Source organism: Pinus tabuliformis, chromosome J (assembly GCF_031772625.1).
Source record: "Pinus tabuliformis cultivar Carrire ecotype Pingquan chromosome J, CPIR1, whole genome shotgun sequence".
NCBI lineage: Eukaryota > Viridiplantae > Streptophyta > Pinopsida > Pinales > Pinaceae > Pinus > Pinus tabuliformis.
The window spans coordinates 1491564864-1491587177 of NC_142295.1; the positions used below are offsets into that span (position 1 = coordinate 1491564864).

The window sequence follows — 22314 nt, forward strand, 5'->3', positions numbered from 1 at the left end:
CTGAAATATAAGAATAGATTTTACGGGCTTTGCCCTCAAGAGGAGGGGTTTTGGCCCTGGCTTGCAGCGTATATATTGTGTCATTGTTCTTACTGTTTTGATAGTTGTTTGATGTATTCCACATTGTAATAAGAAAGATCAAAGCTAATAAGTAAAATGGTAACACAAACAACTATCATGTTAAGAGAATTAATATATACATTGCCCTATTGAATTCTCAACATTGTATCAAAACTTTGGTTCTCTAAGGGCATCATGAAGATCTTCTCTGCAATGAAGAAGGTCATCAAAAGGATTGCAAGCCATCTCAAGAAAGGTATCAAAGAATTATGGAGTCTCATATTCTCTTCAAAGAAGGTATCACTCAAAGAAAGGGATGAGGGACTCTTCTCGGCTCTCTCTGGGACATTCCAAGACGAAGACATTTGAGTGATTGATAGCGGTGCATCAAGGCACATGACTGTTCACTCCCACCAATTGAAAACCTTGTCAAAAGGAAAATTTGCATACTCTGTGGAACTTGGAGACAACAAAAGCTATCCAATGAAAGGCATTGGATCATCATCCATAAGGCTCGAAGATGGAAGCAACATCCACCTCAACAACATTCTGTTTGTTCCAGGTTTGCACAAAAATCTACTTTCTATTTCAAGCTTAGAAGATAAAGGAGATAGAGTAGCCTTCATTGATGGTAAAGTAGTTGTATGGGCAAAAGGCTCAAGCATAGAACAAGCAAAAGTGATTGGCATCCGAGAAGGAAGGCTCTACAAATTAATATCTCCTGTAAACCATGCCCTAGTCCACATTGAGATTAGTCCATGTGAACTTTGGCACCGAAGGTTTGGTCATTTACATTTCAAGATACTTCCAACTCTAAATTCCATAGTAGATGGAATACCAAATCTAAAGGAGGATCATGAAGGTGTTTGCAAAGGATGTGCATTTGGGAAAAAATACCAAAAGACCATTTGGATCTCATTCACTCTGATGTGTGTGGCCCTATGACTCCAAAATCACTTGGAGGACATCTTTATTATGTCACATTCATAGATGATCACTTAAGAATGACTTGGGTTTACTTAATGAAAACCAGGGATGAAGTATTTACTAAATTTCAAGAATTCAAAGCTGAAGTGGAGAACCTCTTAGAAAGAAGAATCAATATACTAAGATTTGATAATGGAGGAGAATATACATCCAAAGAGATTATAGCATTCTGTAAGGAATCTGGGATTAAGAGGGTGCTCATAGTTCCATACAATCCCGAACAAAATGGAGTTGTAGAAAGAAAAAACAGATCCATTGAAGAAAGTGTGAAAGCAATATTACATGATCAAGATCTACCTAAGTTTCTGTGGGGTGAGGCAACAAAGACAACAATCTACATTCAAAATCGATGTCCTCATAGATCTCTAGACAACAAGACTTTGGAAGAAGTGTTCACTGGGAAGAAGCCATCTGGCGATCATCTCAGAATCTTTGGATGTCCTGTGTATATTCATATGCCAAAGGACAAAATAAAAAAGCTGGATCCTTCCGGTGTGAAAGATATATTTGTTGGGTATAGTAACTCATTGAAAGCCTATAGAATCTATATGAAAGATGGTCATTACATTGAAGTTAGTTGTGATTTCATATTTGATGAGAGCATAACATTCAAGAAATCAAAAGAACTTTCTATAGATTTTGGCGACGAAGAACTTCCTATATTTGAGGAAGAAGTTGACAAGGAAGGAGAAGGATTTCACCATGAGGAAGAAGGAACTAGTGAACTTGTTCAACCCATGGTCATTCCAAAAACAAGGAAAAGACCTAACTGGTTGAAGTCTACACTGATTGATGCAGAAGGTCATGGGGCAGCTCAAGGATCAGTTAGAGAAAGTAAAAGACCCAAGATATATTCTGGGTATGTTGCATACATGAATAAATTAATAGAATCAAAACCATCCACCTTTGAAGAGGTTGTAGAACATCGAGAATGGAAAGATGCCATGAATGAAGAATATCAATCTATAATGAAGAATGGAGTCTAGGAGATTGTACCTAGGCTTGAAGACAAATCTGTAGTTACTTCCGAATGGATCTATAAGATCAAGCATGCATCTGATGGAAGTATAGATAAGTATAAAGCAAGATTTGTTGCAAGAGGGTTCTCTCAACTTGAAGGCATCGATTATGAAGAAACATTTTCTCCAACAACAAGCTATACAACGATTTGATTATTAGTCTCTCTGGCAGCGTCGATGGGATGGAACATCCACCAAATGGATGTCAAGACTGCGTTTCTGAATGGAACTATAGATGAAGAAGTCTACATAGAACAACCGTTGGGATTTGAAATCAAAGATTGGTAGGCATATGTTTGCAGATTAAAGAAAGCATTATATGGCCTCAAGCAAACACTGAGGGCATCGTATGCTAGGATGGATGCATACCTACAGAGATTAGGCTTCACGAAAAGTTCTGTTGACTCAAACCTCTATATTAAGGTTGTAAACAATGAAATTGTAATTATTCTTTTGTATGTAGATGATCTTCTCTTGATAGGTGTAGAAGGTCGAATTGAAGAATGTAAGAAATAATTGGAAGCAGAATTTGACATGAAGGATCTTGGGATGATGCATTACTATTTGGAACTAGAATTCTGGCAGGAACCTAATGAAATCTTTTTAGGTCAAGGAAAGTATGTGATTGAGATACTGAAGAAGTTCGACATGATGGACTGTAAAACTTTGACCACTCCGATGACCACAAACTTGAAAAGATTAAGGTGTTCCAGATCAAGCCCTGTGGATCCTTCCAGATATAGACAATTGATTGGCTCATTGATGTACTTGGTGAATATTAGACTGGACATACGTTTTGCAGTAAATGTACTTAGTCAATTCCAAGTGTAGCCGAAGCATGATCATTGGATAGCAACAAAACATATTCTGAGATATCTGCGAGGAACCATAAACTACTGCTTGAAATATGATAGAAGGAATGATGTTCAATTGACTGGTTATACTGATTCCGACTGGGGAGGCAGTGAACAAGATGGAAGAAGCACTACGGGAGGATGTTTTACTCTGGGATCCTCTATGGTCTCATGGATGAGCAGAAAGCAAGACATCGTTGCTTTGAGTAGTGCTGAAGCTTGACATGTTGCAGCATGCGAAGTTAGCAGGGAAACAATTTGGTTAAGGAAGCTGCTATTTGACTTGTTTGAAGGACCGATGAACCCTATAGTGATACATTGTGATAACACCAATTGTATTCGTTTGTCTAAGGACCCAGTGTTTCATAGGAAGACAAAGCATATCATCAACAAGTATTACTATATAGGAGAGTTGGTACAAAATGGTGTGGTGCAGCTACATTATATCTCCAACGATGAGCAACTAGCTGACATATTGACAAAATCACTTAGAAGCTTGTATACTTAAGGGACAAGCTTGGTTTGGTGGATTTGTCCTCCCAATTGAGAGGGAGATACAGACACACCATTCTTGTCTTCACTTGGGAAGAAAGAATCGAGGATTGGGTAACCATTTGGAATTCGATACTCTTTGAGAACGTAGTAGGGCATTCAAGATAAGAGTAGTCGTGGACCGATATTCTTTGAGGATTAGCTACCCAAGATAAGAATAATCAAATGGGAGGTCATACTCTGTGAACACTCAGGTGGGGATGTACCTTGGAGAGACAATGAAGATGGTGTCTATATATCATTGGTCTCGCCAACATTGTGCTCTGATCTTGTGGAGAGATAGAGCTGTTAGGCAAGGCCTTACTATGTGACAATGCTGGTTATTATGATGCTAGACAAATGGGTTTCCAATTCGACTGTTCTTATGAGATCTCTTCAGATTGAGAATGACCATGTACCTCTTATGAATACCTCCCTAGTTAAGAGGGAGTGTTGAAAAATGTGTAACTAGGTTTGGTCTTCATTAATATAAAATGTATTCTTGTATATATAAAATGAAGAAGAAATTATTATTATTATTGGAGCATGGGTTTCATGCTCAAGTTCTTTTATTTTATAGGTCAAGCACCCATTGAGTGCTTCTAGGGTTTGTCCTAGGAATAAGAGTCATTGTCATATATGGAAGACTTTATGGGCGCATTGTAAATTGTAATTTTTGTTTTTTTTTTTGTCATGAAAGTGTCAAAATACCTCCAAGATCAAGTTGACTAATGAACTATCAAGTTGGCCTACATGAAGAGCCACGTCCACCCTTGAAGGAGCCTATATATAAGAGGAACTTGTCCTCCATTTGGATGATTCACTCATTTCTTATGCGAAGAAGGCAAAAGAAGAAAGTCGAAGAAGGAAGTGTGAAGAAGAGAAGGACGAAGAAGTCAAAGTGTTTGGGTCTCTCTCCATTCTTTTGGAAGTGCAAAGTTAGGATTTCTGTGCTAGGCTAGTCTGAGGTTCGATTTTGGAAGCAAAAGAGAAGGAAGGCAAGAGAAGGTCTCTTAGGGCATCTTACTAGCCCTAGGGCTCAAGTCAAGGCAAGTGAGGTCAAGGGGAAGGCAATTAGAGGGAGATCAAAGTCTCCTAGAGAAGCAATAACAGTTGCAGCAATTGTTGGGGAGTAGAATTTTGGATCTACTGGAAGGTTGAAGATATTTTAACAGGAGGCCGAGGAAGACTTGATCTTGGAGGGTATTTGTCTAAGTGTAGGTCATGGTATTCGTCAATTGAAAGATCTGAAAGACAATGAGAGATTTTACGGGTTTTCCCCTGAAGAGGAGGAGTTTTGGTCTTGGCTTGCAACCTATATACTGTGTCATTGTTCTTACTGTTTTGGTAGTTGTTTGTTGTATTGCACATTGGAATAAGAAAGATCAAAGCTAATAAGTAAATAGGTAACACAAACAGTTATCAAGTTAAGAGAATTAACATGTACATTGCTCTATTGAATTCTCAACAACCTGTGTCTCCATCTAAATATCAACTTCTTAAAATCTTACTATGGGACTCCAACGACCAAGATTAAATCTTAATCTATGGCTGAGAGTATTTCCCAGTCAATCCATGCGAGTTTCTAGATAATTCTCACCTTTCTCAATTAATACTGATTAATTAATGAGTTTTCCTAAGTTTAGACTTATGAAATATCTAAAATTTGGTTAATAATCTAATTGAGACACTTCTAGGTGGAACTTCCAGAAACAATTTTTGGGTTTTGGAGAACTCTTCTGTTTAGCCTCTCCACAATTTTTCGAGACTAGAACACCTCCGATGCTACAAAATTAACTTATACCTCTCATACAAGCCAATTGTTAACCATAGGTTTGGATCTTTCTCATAGAAATCATCACAGGTTTGAACCTCGGATTACAAGGGATATTATAAGTTCGTCCTTCTAGCTTTGTCCACAAAAATGCTAAAAGATGCCAGAAGGCTCATATAATTTGAGACAAGAACCTTGCCATAGATATAATTTTGCACCTGTTCTTAGAGATAACTCGCATTGTCACAAAGGTTCATACTACCTCAGGAAACTTCAACTCTACCTTAATCAATGGACAAACTTGATAGTTGATGTCACAGAAACAAGAATACAACTTCGGTGGCTTGAATTAGAATTATATGTCTCCTCACATTTCTTCTCGACAGACCTTCGATGCTCAAAATTATAGACCTTTTCCACAATCCTTTTTGATTTGGATCACAATACAAGGGTTACATAGAATTAAGCCTTCTGAAGGATTTCGTTCAATCCACAAAAGGAGAACAAAGGCCTTAGAGATGATCCGGAAGTGAAGCCATTTTCTCAACTGCTCAATGAACCATGGCTCTGATTCCATGTTGAGTTTTCTAGGTCACAAGCTAGAAACAAATTTTCTTCCACAAAGAACTACTTCCAATGATTCAGTTAGCATTAATTTCACATATCACTCTTCCAATATCATTAAGCAATTGTACAAAAGAAAATTCAACCATTAAAACATGGAAGAGCAGTAGAGAAATAACCATGAAACCATGAGACAAGAGACACAGAAATTAGGCCTAAGGCAAGGGAAAAACACACAAGGGGAAAACCCAAAAAAGTCTTTCCATATGAGAGAGACAGTTTGATTCATTAATACGTCCAAAAATAGCAAACCAATAGCGAAACCTATAACCAAGAATAGATACCAAGCCAATATGCCAAGCCCTCCAAATTTTTGGCCCTCCTATTCTCCTTCTGAAATTCGCTGGATCAGATATACTCAAGCCAAATTCAATGTGCAAATGAGGAGTGATCCCTTGTTTATAGCCTTTCAAGAGGGGGTTAAATGGGTGTCTCGTAGGGGCCCAACTGACTTTAATAAAAGGAGGCTGACTTGATCATATTTGGTTGGCAAAAATAAAAATTCAAAATTTCCATTTTCTTCATGATCAAAATATCGACCATGGATACCATATTTTCCAACAGTTTGACTGCTGGTCAAACTCTGAGATTTGACCAAGCTTTTCTGTGGAAATTGCAGGACCAAATTTCGGCCGTTTGACCAGCAGTGTCAAGCCAAAATTCGGCCCCTTGTACAGACTTTGACTCTGAACAGATTGTTGACCAGATTCTCTTTTGACTCTTGATTCGACATTTATTGAAGTCAAAGGTTGGAATTTTGATTGGAATATTCTGAGGTACAATTGGTTAATTGAATTCTCTCATAAGGAAAGATTACCGGGTTTTTCCCCTTGTGGTGTTTTGTCTCAAGAAATTTTGGTGTCTCTTGTCTTATTGTTTTCACTGTGATCCCTATTACTCTATGGAAGTTTATGGTTGAAATTTTCAAGTATAACTGCTTAATGATTGGAATGCTCTAAAGAAGTCAAATTGTACCATTGGAAGTAGTTATCAGTTTGAAAATTGTTCTAATCTTGTTTGCAACTAGAAAATCAACATTTTGACGAGCAATTTAATAGTTTTTTATAGGAAATTTTGGAGAAACAATGCTTTATTCCATATTTGTATATTATAAATTTTTTTGTCATTTATATACATATTGAGGCAATTATATTTAGTTACTTTCTCTCCTATGACATTTGGTCTGGTCCTTATAGTATGATTTGACATCCATTATCTTATTTCCAGTAACTTCAGTATACAATATCTATAGTTAGGAATTAGTTGGCAGATTTAATTCACGTCTTAGTCAAATGATTGTTTCTCCTCCTTCAAGTCTATGAAAATGAATATTATTGTTGCCTCGATAAGATAAAACATACTCTCTTTATGTTACTGCATGATAATCTGGTAGCAGAATATTTACATTGCCACTAGCAATTAACAAGGCAGTTCAATCATCATGCAATTTCTTGGTCTAAAATATGTCAATTTGAGTGGAACAGATAATGGACATTTCTTGGATCTGCAACAAGAAACATTGATTCTTATTGTATAATTAAAATTACTACTTTCTACTGGCTAACAGACAGGCTCAAGGAATTCTAGCATTTGAGTAGCTTCCTTGCTGTTGAGAAACCAATAGGCTAGTAAATTAGGGTTGATTTCTCTTACTTGATAATTTCTTGTGAATATATGTTGGCTTCTTATTTCTTTTATTATGTTCTCTACGAAGATCACTAAAGACAATGAACACAAAGATGTAGGTTCCAACGCAGGGAAAAACCCCATAAGGGGGAAAACCCAACCAACTTCTCTTCTGATAGAATCAGATCAAAATGAGAAATCCAAGACCCAAAAACCAAGATCAAGACCTCCCACAAGACGCAAATTAGCCTTCCTTCAATCCTTCCTCGAGCAAGTCAAATCCAACAAAGTCAACGGTGGTCAATGCTATTCAAATCTGGTCAAACTCTGATTTTTGGCCCTGCAATTATTCCTGAAAATTTCGGCCCTTGCAGCAGTCTGAAATTTTGCATGTGTGGCTGATTCTAGGGCAGAAATCACAAGATTCTGTCATTTGTCCTTTGCTCTCTCTCCTTTGACTTTTGCTCTTTTTCTTTAGATTATTCGCTGGTTTTTCTTTTCTCTTTTGCACAGAAATCGAAGTTGTGAATTTGTGTTCCAAAGAGGTTGAAATGCTCTCTATATATACACATCCAGGAGGTTGAATTTGTCCCTTCCAGGGCCAACTTGGTCTTGTGGGTGACAGTGACTCTTTTGACTCAAAATAATTTTTCTCTTTCTTACAAAATAGTCCAAATGGGACTTTGACTCGTGACAAATTTTCTTTTGACTCTGTAAACCCTAGAAGCATGAAGAACATGCTTGTAATAGAAAAATAATAATAATAATAGTTTTCTTCTTCTTCTTTTGCTTTTACATATTGATACAAATACAATGATAATTATGAAGACCGAACCTAGTTACATTTTTCAACACTTGCAAGATGGAACTTTTCATGTTTAATTCAGAATGACAGTTATCTTTTAAGAAATGCTGTTTTAAGGTTTGTGTTGAGTATAAGATATGGCATGCATATTCCATTCACAACATTTGATCTTTTATGAATTTTGGGATGATTATATTTAGTTACCTTCTCTCCTATGACATTTGGTCCGGTCCTTTTAGTATGATTTGACATATACATTTTCTTATTTGCATTAACTTCAGTATATAAGTATCCATAGTTAGGAATTAATTGGCTGATTTAATTCACATTTTAGTTAAACGATTAAATGAGTAATTGTTTCTCCTCTTTCAGGATTATGAAAATGAATATTCTTTTTCCATTGGTAAGATAAAACATAGCCTCATTGTCACTGGATGATAATCTTTTAGGAGAATATATATACATTGCCACTTGCAATTAACAAGGCAGTTCAATCATCATGCAATTCTTGTTCTAAAACATGTCAATTTTGGTGGAGCAGATAGTGGACAATTGTTGAAACTGCACCAAGAGACGTTGACTCCATCTTTCTTTTAAAATTACTACTTTCTACTTGCTAACATATAGGCTCTTGGAAATCGAGCATTTTCATAGCTTCATTGCAAGTTAAAACCTTTCATGTCTAATTCAGAATGACAGTTATCTTTTAGGAAATGTTGTTTTGAGGTTTTTGTTGAGTATAAGATACTTTGGCATGCATATTCCATTAACCATGTTAGATATTTTTTATGAATATTGAAGAAGAGATTTGACAATTAATCACTGATAATTTCATGTTTAAATCAGTCAATGATAGATTCTGAATGCTGCATATTATGAAAAGCTTGTGCTGGGCCAGCTAATGATGCTTTGCATCCACAGATGAGTTGTACATGAGACATCTCTGTGACATGTTTTTGGTGCCTTTTATCAGGCAAATTGGTTGGTTATTTTGGGCAATGCAACAAATGATGGCAGAAAGGATCACAGGCCCATAGCCCCATTCTTACTGCTGAGCCTTGCTCTAAATATTAATTGGGTTGAAATGTTGGAAATGTTGCTCTTGGACTTAACATTGATTGTATGAATAATTTTATTGGGTCATGTATGCCATTTTACCTTACGTATCTCTATAACTGCCAGAATTAGATTGTCACTTCCATGATGTGCTATAATTTTGTCAGACCTATTGACCATTCTTGGTCATCTAACATGTTATTACAATTTCATTTTGCTCATCATAATTCCACTATCTAAGTGTATTTCTATGTTTTCCTAGATTAAGGTGATGAATGCAAGCATCTCTGAAAAGAGTAGTTTGTGTAATGTATTATACCGATTCCTTTTCAATTTTAATTTTCTACAAGGGGAATGTTCGCTGTGATCTGTTGTTGCTGCCTTAAGAAGGGAAAATAGGGAAGAATTGTTAATAATCGTACCCACTTTATTTGTCTAAAATCATAGTGAGACTCTAGAGATGGTAAAACAGGAGAAATGTGTCTAATGTGCTTACAAGAAGAGAAGACCCAAAGTAGGAGCACCATTTTTTTCTTTGCAAAGCACACGGATACTAATAAAGAAGAACAAATCAAGTTGATGCAAGAAGCTTTAACATGCATGTGAACCAGCTAGCTTCGTTTTTGGAGTAGACATCATACTTTTTATTGATAATTTAAAGCAAATTGATATCTCTATTGGACTTTTCTCTTTTTTAGAAACAATATTTGTATTAAGTATGGAAAGACAATAGGATTGCTGATAACTTAGATTTTCACGCTTTTAATCCTTTTCTCTTTCTTGCATTTTCCTCTATTTCTTTTCTTTTAGAGAAGACTTGAGATTGATATCTTTTTCAACTTTTGCATCTTTTGAGTAGTGGAAATGTTGTTCTTTGATGTGTTCTTTACTTTAAAGTCTTTGTTTTCTTTGGCTTTCTAAGTACCACAAAGAGCTAACACACAAATAAACCAAAGGGAAATACCAAAGCCAATTCGCTTCATATATTGCATAAGGAAAAGGAAATTTGCAGATGTCTGTGTTCTAAGAATGGACAAGATTCTTCTTTCTTTGCTATGGTAAAAATGAGGAATACTAACATTTTATCCAACAAGGATATGTGCACATTTCATTTGCTGTCTACTTTGTATGCTAAACTGTTAATTTTAGATAACAATGGTATGATCTATGCTTAGCACAATTTACTTCAATGTTTCTTATAGGCCCAATGACAATTTCCAGTAGCAATCACATTAACTTAATCACATTGACAGTAAATGCAGATAGAACATAAAAACTGTGTAGAAGACAAGCCAAGGCAAGAGGACACAAAATTTGGTGGATACCAGGGAAAAATCCCAATGTAGGGAAAACCCTTTGATTAAATCTTCTTCTTATTATTCAATAGTTCAGCAGAGACAAAGAGTACATAGATCAAATTCACTTGCCGAATATACACTGAAACCAACCGTGTCAAAATTAGTAGTCAATAGCAGTCAACTTCAGCTCTAACCAGAAAGTCAACGCTAGTCAAATCAGCAACAAAACTTCCTCCAAGAAGCTCGGTCAATAACAATCCAATTCAGCCTTCAAGAAGGGTGAAAGGCAACCCAAAACAATCCACAAAAACTCAATCAACCTTGGTCAAACTTCAGTTAGCCCTGCAGTGAAACAACCCTGCGGTCAATGCAAGTCAAATAGCCTTAATTGCCTCGGTTTTTGTGCTAGAGAATGCGGCCTTAAGAGATTTGAATTATGCCTAGAAAAATGTAGTTAAAGATATTCAAACAACCCCTGGTCAATGTTGGTCTGCACTTCGGAAATTTCGGCCTGCAGCTTCACTTTTGAAATTTTGTCCTTCTTTGCCACACGTGGGAGAGAGAGAGGCTGCCCAAGCTGTACGAGTCAATCAAGAGAAGAGAGAGAGAAGGATCTGTGTGAGTGATGTCCAAATGAGGAGAGAGGTCACTCCTATTTTTACAATTCGTTGAGGGTGAGGAGACACCCATTGGGCTTCTTGAGCCTATATTTGACAGAGGTCGACCTTGACAATTTGTGCATGAGAGAGAATAAATTCAAAATTCCACTTCTTGTTCGAATGAGATGATATTTATATCAAAATTGGACCTCTTGAAAAGAGGAATTCAATGCAATAATCATCTCCATCATATGAGCTGTCCCAAGGTGGAATTTGGCCCTGGTTGCCAATTTTAACATAAAGTCCAATGTTCCTTTTATATTTCATATCACCTTCTTTGTTGTTATGTAGTGTTTTTCTTTTGAAACTTGAAGAAATTTGGAAGCTATTGTTGACTACATAGCTCATGTTAAGGGTAGTGGTTGTAAGGGGCCCAGTTGCCCATGAGTTGCTTGTAGATTGATTGATTCATATTGTTTGAATCAATGTTGGTTGAAATGCTTTTGTTGTAGGTGTTGAAGAATCTAGGGCACATGTAGTTAATGAGATTCTTCTTTGACTTGATAACTATTTGTGAAGCATTTTCTTTTTGACATTATTAGTGTGTGTTTCTTATTTCATCAAATAGCTACCAAAACAAAGAGACAAGAACACAAGAAGTTGGCATTCTGCTAGGGCCAAAACCTCTCCCTCTTGGAGAGGAAAAACTCACAATTCTTCTTTTAGAGATTCCAATTGACGAACACCAAGACCATGACACTTGACCTTCTATGCCACTCCAAGACCAAGACACCAATCTTCTTATTTGTCACTACTAAGATCATCTTCACTATACTACAGAGATCTTCGTTACTGCTGTCATTACTGTTGTATTTCGATAAAGACCTTCACCATATCAACGAGGTCATCATATTGTTCTTCATTATGACCTTATCTTCGGTAGGATTATGATCAAGACTATCATGTCAAGAACATGACTATGTTAAGTATGCTGATTGAGTATTGCGTTGAGATAGTGTTGTATGCTGAGATAGTGTGTGTCATTGTGAGGAATGTTCATAAGATATGCCGAGATTATGGTTGTATGCTGAGACAAAGATTTGAGACCTTCTTCATTACACCCATGTCAAGACTATACCTATGTGGTATGCATCCAAAATTGTTTCACTATTTGCCACCCTAACTGCGAGGATCCCATCCTGTAAACAACCAACAGTCATGGTGAATTCGAGTCTCTGTCCTTACTCGAGTTGTAGATGAGTCTGAATTGTTACTCTCTTGTAATGCGGATTGCAGTTCCTATACCTAACAGAATCATCTCAGAAAATGCGAGTTCTTGTCTCTTCTTTTGCAGTGACCCTAACTGGATATGTATAGTGGTTATGTCTCCATTTTTTAGCTCACTTGACCAAGTGAATCGTTGTGTCTTTTATATGAGTCGACATGACATTTATATATATATTTGAGGCTGACATGATGTTCTCTTCATCGTTTTGCTTGCAGTGTTCTTCTTTGGAGGATGGTGCTTGTCTTTGAGGGCTACTTGACACTAGGTTGACCCATATTCATGCTCAAGAAGAGCTCTTTAACATGACTTTCATTTTTTGACTTTCTTATACCTATGAATGAGCAAGAAACTCATTCACATAGTTTACAAAAATAATATTTCTTTTCCTTGACAAGTACAAAGATCAAAAATACATTTACAAATATCGAACCTAGTTACACTTTTCTTCAACACTCCCTCTTAACTAGGGAGTTATTTACAATGGTACTTGGTCATTCTCAATTTGAATAATTTCTCATAAGAAGAATCGGATTGGTAATCCCATCTGTATAGCGTCATATCAACTAGCATTGTCATAGTGCAAGGCCTTGACTAACAACTCCATCTCTCTATGAGACTATGGCCTACAATGTTGGCAAGACCAATGATTTATAGACACCTTCATCATTGTCTCTCAAGGTACATACCCACCTACCCACCTGGGTGTTCGCTGAGTATGACCTTCTAGGACCATTCTTATCTTGGGTTCCCAACCCTCAAAGAATATCGATCCTCTTGTCCACTCTTATCATGGAAGCCCTACACATTCGCAAAGAGTATCAGATGCCAGATGATTACCCAATCCTCCATTCTTTCTTCCCAAGCGAAGACAATAATGTTGTGTCTATCATGTGTCTACATTTCCATTCATGGCCTTCACCTAGACTTACGGTTGTTTGTTCTAGTCTAGTGCATGACACATGAAATAGAAAAACACAATTGTCGCTCCTTTGTAATCAGGGGTGATCTAATTCAAGCTCCCTCTTGATCAAGGACCTATTAGAGCTTCCTCTTAGCTAGGGACTCTTCAATATATCAACAACTTCTTCTTCGTGGGTCCTTCAGCTGCTTGATCAACTTCTCTCCTTGATGTCATGAAAGTTAGTTGAGCTTCTTTCTTGTAGGGCAACAATCATCGATCACTTTCCTCCTTAGTTTGTCATGTCATTCCTCTCTTCATGGAAAGAGGCCTTCATATCTGGAACCTTTGTCATATGACTACTTCTTTCTTATCATGCTTCTTCCATTCATTACATGAATTCTAGTTGTACTTGAAAGTAGCCTTGCACGAACTTATCCTGATATTATTTAAGAAATCAAATATATTATTAAATCAAATCCTACCTTACTAGGTGGCTCTTCATCATGACATCTTTCTGTAGGTATCAACATCCTGCACACATATTGACATGTCTCCCAAAGATATCCATTGTCAAGGGTCTTCGTCTTTTTGAGACTTTCATCAGAGTCTTCATATATTTTCGAGAGATTTCTTATTCAAATCTTCTTGGTCTTTTGGATGTTGATTGCCTTCTCATGGTTTTATATCTCACGATCTCTTCCTTCCTCACACATTCCATTCCCAGCAGCTCTCAATCAGAGTTTCTTATAGTCAATTGCCTCATACTTCATATGAGGACATATTATGTTGATTTCATCTAGTGTGACGTATGCCTTCCTGCATCCTTTTAGAGGAAAAGATCCTTTTTCTCTTGATCATGCTTCTTAAGATAGAAGCAATGATCCATGTTACCTATAACCATATGACATGACATTATAATATTAATGTTGAATTTTAGGTATGTTCTATGCTGAGAGCAATTTACTTCAATTTTTCACATTAACTCAATATTAATTCCAGATTGGCAATCACATTTAGCATGATAGTAAAATGCAGATAGAACATAAACATAAATCGCAATAGACAAGCCAAGACGAGAGGACACAAGATGTGGCGCAAACCAAGGACAAACTCCAATGTGGGGAAACCCTTGATCAATTCTTCTTATGTTCTTCAATAGTTTAGTAGAGAGAGAGATAGTACATAAACATCAAAAGTCAACATTTTGACTTATCAAAATAAGAGCAGAGATCTTCTCTAAGAAGATAACACATGAGGTAGCTAATCTGAACTCAGGTGAAGGCATACTGCCTCAATTGATCCTTCAAGGTGACTCCATCACCATGCTGCACCCATCATTGTGCTGCACCTCATCACCGCGCTGCTCTCATCACTATGCTTTCTTCTTCATCATTATGCTGCATCCTTCATGCTGCATTGTGTTGTACCCTTCATTGCACAATGCATACTGCAATACATCATCATCATGCTGCTGCACCCACCGCTGCAATACATCATGTTGCTACTATACACTCATGCCCATTATCACTGTGTTGCACCATGCGGCACCCATCCTCACTGTCACCTATATGTTACACACTGCAATACTATCATGGGAAAGCCTTAGCTGCTTGCTATAGCTTGCAGCCTAACAAAGCAACTGGCTGTAGCAAGCCTTCAAATCATGCTCACGGATCATCAACAATATGCCTAGACAATCCTTAATTAGCCCACACTGTCATCTACAGAAAATCATGATAGCGATACAAGACTACCAATGAGCCTCTCTTAACTGTAGATAGGGGTTGCGTAATAAGTCTTCCTCCATGACAACGTCTAAATAATGATAGTCCTTCTCTTCCACATTGGAATTTCCACTACCCTTGGTCTTAGAATAGAGACCCTTTTCATTACCAAAAGGCTCCTTCTGCTTGTTGCATATAAGAGCTTTACAAACTGATTTTTCTGCCAGCGTATAGGAGTCTTTGACTGTGTATAAGGGTCACCCTTTGAACAACAATTAGGGCTCTTTAGAGTTGTGGAGTAGGCCTTCACATGCTGCTGGTTAAGGCCTCTCCCTTTGCTTCTTAGCTCACCCTTTAGGACTGTGGCTAGGGTAGCTTAGGACAACAACTAGGGCTAGATATGAGTCCCTTCTTGTTGCGTATATACCCTCATGGATTGCGGCCTAGGGCAACCTTAAGTGCTGCGGCTAGGAGACTGCGTTAAGGTCATCTCCATAGGGTCATCGCCATGACAACGCTAGGCTGCAACGATGATTCCTCTAGGCCAAAGCTTAGGTCTCTTTGCGTTTTAGGGCATGACAACATTAGAACCCTTGTTCCATGACTGCGTTTAGGAGGCTTCAATGTTAGGGCTTTATTTCCATGCCATGTAGGTGTTTCTCCATGATAACAACAAGGCTTCTTCTGTAGTGCCCACTCTAGTTTCCTGACCTTAATACGACATTATCTTAGACAATTCTTCGAGGACCTCAGATTGAGGATCTGGACCCATGAGACTATTATTAGCGATTGCGATGTTCATGGTTGTGATGTTTATGAATGCTTTCCATTGATATTATGATAGCATGAATGGTTATGTATCTTATCTATCAGTATTCTGATGATTGCAATATTAAATAGTTAAGTTGGTCTCTATTTGAATTTATGATGAGGGTAGTAAAGAATATGTATGCGCTCTACCAAAAGCATAATGAGGATAAATTTGATGGATAGGTATATTTCTACGATGTTACGATGTTGACAGCTTAATGAATATGTATGTTTCCATTGATGATTATTGATGATAGCCATGAGGTATGTGTCCCCTATGTTACCTACTTCCTTTAGTTCAGACTTGCAATGGACAATGATGTGAATGACCAGGAATTGTTAATGATGCTATTATGATAATTGACTAGCATTGAGAAATCTTGTTACTGATGATTATTGAGTATGGCAGGAAACCATCAGAGGCACTCGCATATGACATGTCGATGACACCTGGTTTGATGAAAATTCATATTAGTTTATCTTTTAAAGTCTAAGTCGATCTTGAAATCTGCCATATATGTTTAACTATATTCTGATGATATGTTAATGGTTGTACACACAGATTAGTTGCTTGACCGAATGATCCACACATGGGTGATGGGGTTGTACAGGTGGATGGAACTACATGGGAGGGGTGGGACAGAGTCATTGATCTCACCCACTAGCACTCTCGCCGTGACTTGGGCTGGAAGGGTTGAAACAGCTTCGCCTTGAAGATCACGATGCCATGAGGGCAGGTCCCAAAGTTGGGTCGCTCATGAGGACTTTACCGGGGGGCACGCATCAAGGCGGATTCCTTGATCCCGACACCATTAGTCTCACTATAGCAGGCAACATAGGAGATGATAGTGGTCTATGACGTTGCACTATACTTTCCCCTCGTAGTCACTGGATGCTTGAAGGGCAAGTGGTGTGGCACCCTTGGAACTTCAGGGGAATTTCTTGAAGGGCACAACCAACTTGGCACCCTTGGCATCACAAATAAACTACTAGGTGTGGCACCCTTGGAACTTCTAGGGAACTTCTTGAAGGGCACAACCAAACTGACACCCTTGGCATCACAAATAACCTACTAAGTGTGACACCCTTGGAACTTCTAGGGAAGTTCTTGAAGGGCACAACCAAACTGGCACCCTTGGCATCACAAATAAACTATTAGGTGTGGCACCCTTGGAACTTCTAGGGAAGTTCTTGAAGGGCACAACCAAACTTGGCACCCTTGGAATCAGTAAAAATAAATAATAATAAATAAATATAAGTAAGGAATGAAAACTAGGTAAAGTTACATCAAGGGTAAATGATGATTAGAAACCAAGGTAATTAAATCAAAAATAAAACTTGGAATAAGGAGGATCATAGGAAGAAATAAAATAGAGTACCTTAAAAACTCTACCCTTCCCATGTTGGAAAATACTAGGAAGATTATGTGGTTTAATTAGGAAAAAGGGGAAAGACAAACATAATTGTAAGGATAATGATTAATCCTAAACTAATTTAAACCTAATTAAGAAAAGAGGAAGGTGAATTATAATGAGAATAATAAATTAAATTTAGAGAATTGTAGAGAAGCTCCATGTGTCAACAACCAACATAAGAATATCCATCTAGGAGATAACCTGAGTTAAATTAGGGAGTATATTGGGGATAAAATCTTGACTCATTAATTGACTTCAAGTAATGAACACAAATTAAGGAATATAAAGGGGGAATAAAGGGACAACTAGGAGGAGAAATATGAATCTTGTTGAGGTGAGAAAAATATTAGTTTTAAATAAAAATTTAAGTAAATAATTTTGGGAGACCCTTGATGTGAAAATGACACATGGGTGGGTGAATAATCAAGCTATTGAATTATAAAAAAATAATTAATTATGCATGACATGACAAGTGTCACCTATGAGGACTCCTATAAAAGAAGGGGCAAGCCATGGGAGAAGGGACTTTTTGGGGGGGATCCCTATTGTTGGATGGATGAGATGATGTCAGAGCAGTGATTACGAAGCTATAGTGAGTTTGGTGAGGTAGAGGATTTTAGAGAGGGGAGTCTTGAGCCAAGGTGTGCTCTCCTCTACCAGCTAGTGCTTTCCTCCATTGTACAACCCCATTGCAGCTCGGGGGTCCGCGGGGAAGAAGAGTACCCAAGGAGTAGGCTGGGAGGTTAACCGGTGGGTCTTCGCATTCGGATCAAGTGCGTCATCATTCACTCGCGGAGGTGACCAGCTACAAGGGAATACCAGCAACAACAGAGTAAGTGGAGTCTCGCTTTTTGGTGAACGATACATATGTATTTCATTACTATTGATCTTAGTTAAAAGTATGAAAATGTTATGATATGTTTCCTGAAAAGAGTGGCAGGAATGTGTGTGCTAAATAAATTTGAATTTCAATGCGTTTCTTTTCTGGTTGTATTTGCTGTTTAAAAAAAATGTATATAGTCTGAATGTGGTCCTCACACTTGGTATCAGAGCTATGTTGAACCCTTGAGGCCTATGGGCCCATGCATGTATGGCTAGTTTTGTTAAATATATGATGAAAATCTCTAACTAATGTGACGAACTCCGACCTCCTCCTTCGTTTATCCCTTGAAATTTCGTCTGGCGGGGGATTTTAAATAATCTCTGCTCACAAATTCGTCAATTTTCGCTGTTGCCCTATTTTTTTTTTTTTTTGAAATTCTATTCGCCGAGGAAATCTAAAACATCTCTGTTCAAATTTCATGAATTATGGTCTGGTATACAAATTAAGAAGACGCACTTATGTGTTCAAAATTAGATATATGGATCAACATGAAGATGAGGTAGTGTAATCCAAGGAAAGACTTTAGATTATCTTGGTATCTGGGCCGAAGCTAAATGTCAAACTTCAAAGTAGATAAATTGCTTAAAAGTACGACTGAACTAAATCCAACAATCTATCTACTTTGACTGGAGACTAAAGACATGATAACTTTATGCTATCTAAAGTTGTGGCACGCATGACTGGAGATTAAGGATAATGATAACCTACATGCATGACTGGAGATTAAGAATATTGATAACCTTATCCTATCTAAAGCCGGCGCATGCATGTATGAGCCCTTACTGCTGGAAGCCAAATTTCGTGTTGTACCGTCACCTACAGATCTGAATTAATGCTGTACGGATCCTCTGCCACTGTAACAGAAAGCAACCAGATCTGCTGTACATGCTCCAGCCCGTAGAAGACCATCCAAGGAACACACTGAATAAAGCAGCACCAACAGTTACCCAATGGTTCCTCTCCATCCGTATAATCCAACTTCCTTCCCTTCCTGTCTTTATATAGCAGCAAAAGATCTGGTTAGCTGTATTGTAACACTGATTTCCACAGAGAAGACTCTGAGTGCTTGCAGAATTTTGCAATTCTCATTATAACATTTCTATATAGACTCGAATTGAAGTTTTCACAGCCACTGTTTTTAACAATATTTTAAAATGGCTTATCATTTTCTAAAAGAGCAAGAGTATAAGGCAACCTAATTGTTTAAAAACTACAACTAGGCCCACAATACTGTGCAAAACAACAAGAAGGTTCACAAAATTGAAAAGAGCCAGCTTCTTTTTCACACCTTCACCTTTTTACCAATCCTGGAAAGAAGTTCCTTGCAACAGAAATGATAGCTTTGGCTCCATAATTCCACCTTGCATACTGACATCCCTCATCATTTCCACATAGTAAGGAATTATCAGAACAGATGTGTGCATGTCAACAACAAAGCCTTGGTTTGTTGCACATAGTATGTGTGATTGAATTGCTTCCGTGTTTCCAAACACCTAGATTGATCATTACATGGCCCAAATATTTTAGTGTGCTCAATTAGCACAGTATGTCATCCCATCTCATTAACTGTACTTCATCAGCTGCTTATCCAACAGTAATATCCTCTGTATACTGTTTCCTAATTCCATAAGGATCATAGTGTGAAGACTTAAAGACCATCTATTAGGTAAACATGGCACCTTGATAGTTTTATTGAAAATAAGCATTGACTGGAATTCTTCTTATAAATGTGAGCAAATCTTTCTGAAATGTGACTGACATTCTATTCTTATACTTCCAGAATGAGTAATGACAGACCTGCTGCTCAGATATAATTAGTAATATGTGTCAAGACTCAAAAGAAAAACTTTACAGGCATCGGCTACTTGTGTGATGTAACTAGTGGCTGAATGATTTCATAAATAGAGTCCTAAATATATTTGGTGAACAAGTACATAACCAGATAATGAAATCTATTTGGCACTGATGCATTGTAATAATATATTATTACAGGAACAATACATTCCTTGGTTCCTCCGATAAGGTGTGATGATAAAAAAAAAAATTGCGTTTTCCGGGTCACCTAGATGTGTCAGAGGTGGTAATATTTCATCCAGTTATGGTAGAATTTGTAACCTGCTATGCTGTTACAGGTCCTGCAACCTTACTCTATAGGCTGGTTGTATAACTATACTGTTTACACTTAGTTGGCATAAGAAGCATATTGTTTGTTCATTACAAGAAAGCCACGCCTTGGTTTGTCTGTTAAGTGGTTGATTTGATTCAATGGTCGAGATTTATTTCCACCTAGATTTGTTTTGGACAAATGTAAAAGAGGACCGAAGGCTTAATGAGTTGATGGCTCTGGTAGTCTTTCGACTTTCTTTGTCATGACCTAAAGTGGCATATTTGGAATTGAAAATGGTAGTAATCTATGTTCTTCGCAGGCTTAAGAAACATATTGTTTGTCACTTCTATTTGACAGTATGTCACTTATATTTGGCCCTGATACAACCTTATTTTATGGGCAGTTATATAACCGTCCTACTTACGCTTGACCTAAGGAACATATTGCTTGTTCTTTACAACAAAGCACTGTCTAGCTTTGTTTATTAAGTGTTTGATTTGACTCAATGCTCAAGATCTATGCAAATTTGTTTTGGACAAATGGAGAAAAACATTTAGTGCTTTAGGGCCCAATGAGGGTAAGAAGTTGGTAGATCTGGCAGTCATTAATTTCGATGGAGGTGATTGTATTTGTCATGACTTAAAGTGAGATATTTGTACATAAAAATGGTAGTCAGTGACAGTCTTCTTCCTCACGCATAATTGCTTCGTGTAACATGGGATCAAATGGTTTTCCAACAGTATTGACCACATTAACATTAAATCCTTTCATGATTTCTACGAACCGTTTATAAATACTCCAGTCAAATTAGGAGCATTATTAGCGTCTAATGGAAGCCAATCTGTAAAGTAAATTGGAATGATAGGATTGACGACTCCATTTCTAAATTGTTTTCGTGCCTACATTGCTAAACTATTTTCGTACAGGGGTTCATAAAAGTAATAATAAGCATTATAAAAATATTTAATAAAAAAGTTTAAGGCATATCTTAAACAGTTTAAGAAAATAACAGGGGTTCAAGGCATATCTTAAACAGTTTCTATATTTTCAATTCAATTTTCCAATTGCCTGACATTAGCCATCTTACTGGCTTTCTTTTTAAGGAATTCTTGAACATATTTCTCTTTGTATTCTGGGTTTACCAGTTTATATGGTGACGTAGAACTCTCAGTTGTCACAATTAATTCCTACATATATTGTTTCTCTGCTTTATTGGCAAAGAAAAATAAAGTTGTTGAAAAGTATTCAGAAGCCTTTTCCATTCATTAAAACATGGAACATGTAATCATATACATTCGACATTTTCCATTCATTAAAATTGGGTAAATCTAGAATATTTAAAATATCTTTCTTCGATATTTGTATTTCAATTTTCTTTGCAACGATTTTCCATTTCAATTGCATTTACAATTTTATGGATTTTGTGCGGTTGGTCGAGTATTTTGGTCTATAAATTATTTGATATTTTAATGTTTTCGAACGGTTGCTTTGCCATGGAGAATTTAAGTGAGATATATTGAAGGTATTATTTTTAATTGAAATAAAATTTCCAATAAAAATTTACAGTGTAATTCTACTTATTTTAGTTTCTATTAAGTATTCAACTTTCTTGACTTATTGTGATTTTTCTCTTGATGTTTAGCTTGCTCATTTTGGTTCCCTATAAATTGATACAATAAAAAGTAATCTAATATATAAACTTAAATCATAATAGTAGTAATAGAACTATATTTATTCTTGAAACTTCTATAAAGAATTTATCAAATTTATAATGGAATAAACCCCTTGCTGGTAGATGAAGTTTGATTCCAAGAGTTCAGCCTTATTTAAGATTAATTTTATCCAACAACAAAGAATGATCCAGCAAAGAGTGATTATGTACATGCAATGTCTAAATAGGTCTTATTGTTTATCAATGGTAAAGGATTAACTGAGACTAATTCCAATTAGAAC

At 36.9% G+C, this 22314-nt stretch overlaps 1 protein-coding gene across 15 annotated transcripts in view; it reads left to right on the forward strand.

Annotated features, from left to right (window-relative positions):
- The window catches only part of LOC149233060 (tRNAHis guanylyltransferase), a 234506-nt gene extending 224943 nt beyond the window's left edge, over positions 1-9563 (forward strand). For 9 of the 15 annotated variants that reach the window (XR_016248208.1, XR_016248210.1, XR_016248212.1 and 6 more), the window contains one exon: positions 9127-9563. The gene's annotated coding sequence lies outside the window, so the exon portion shown is untranslated. Of the gene's footprint in view, positions 1-6468; positions 6764-8652; positions 8684-8821 lie in introns of those variants that run through there. The other 6 variants (XR_016248203.1, XM_089379675.1, XR_016248204.1 and 3 more) reach the window with 4 other exon arrangements.
- The last annotated feature ends 12751 nt before the right edge of the window (positions 9564-22314 follow it).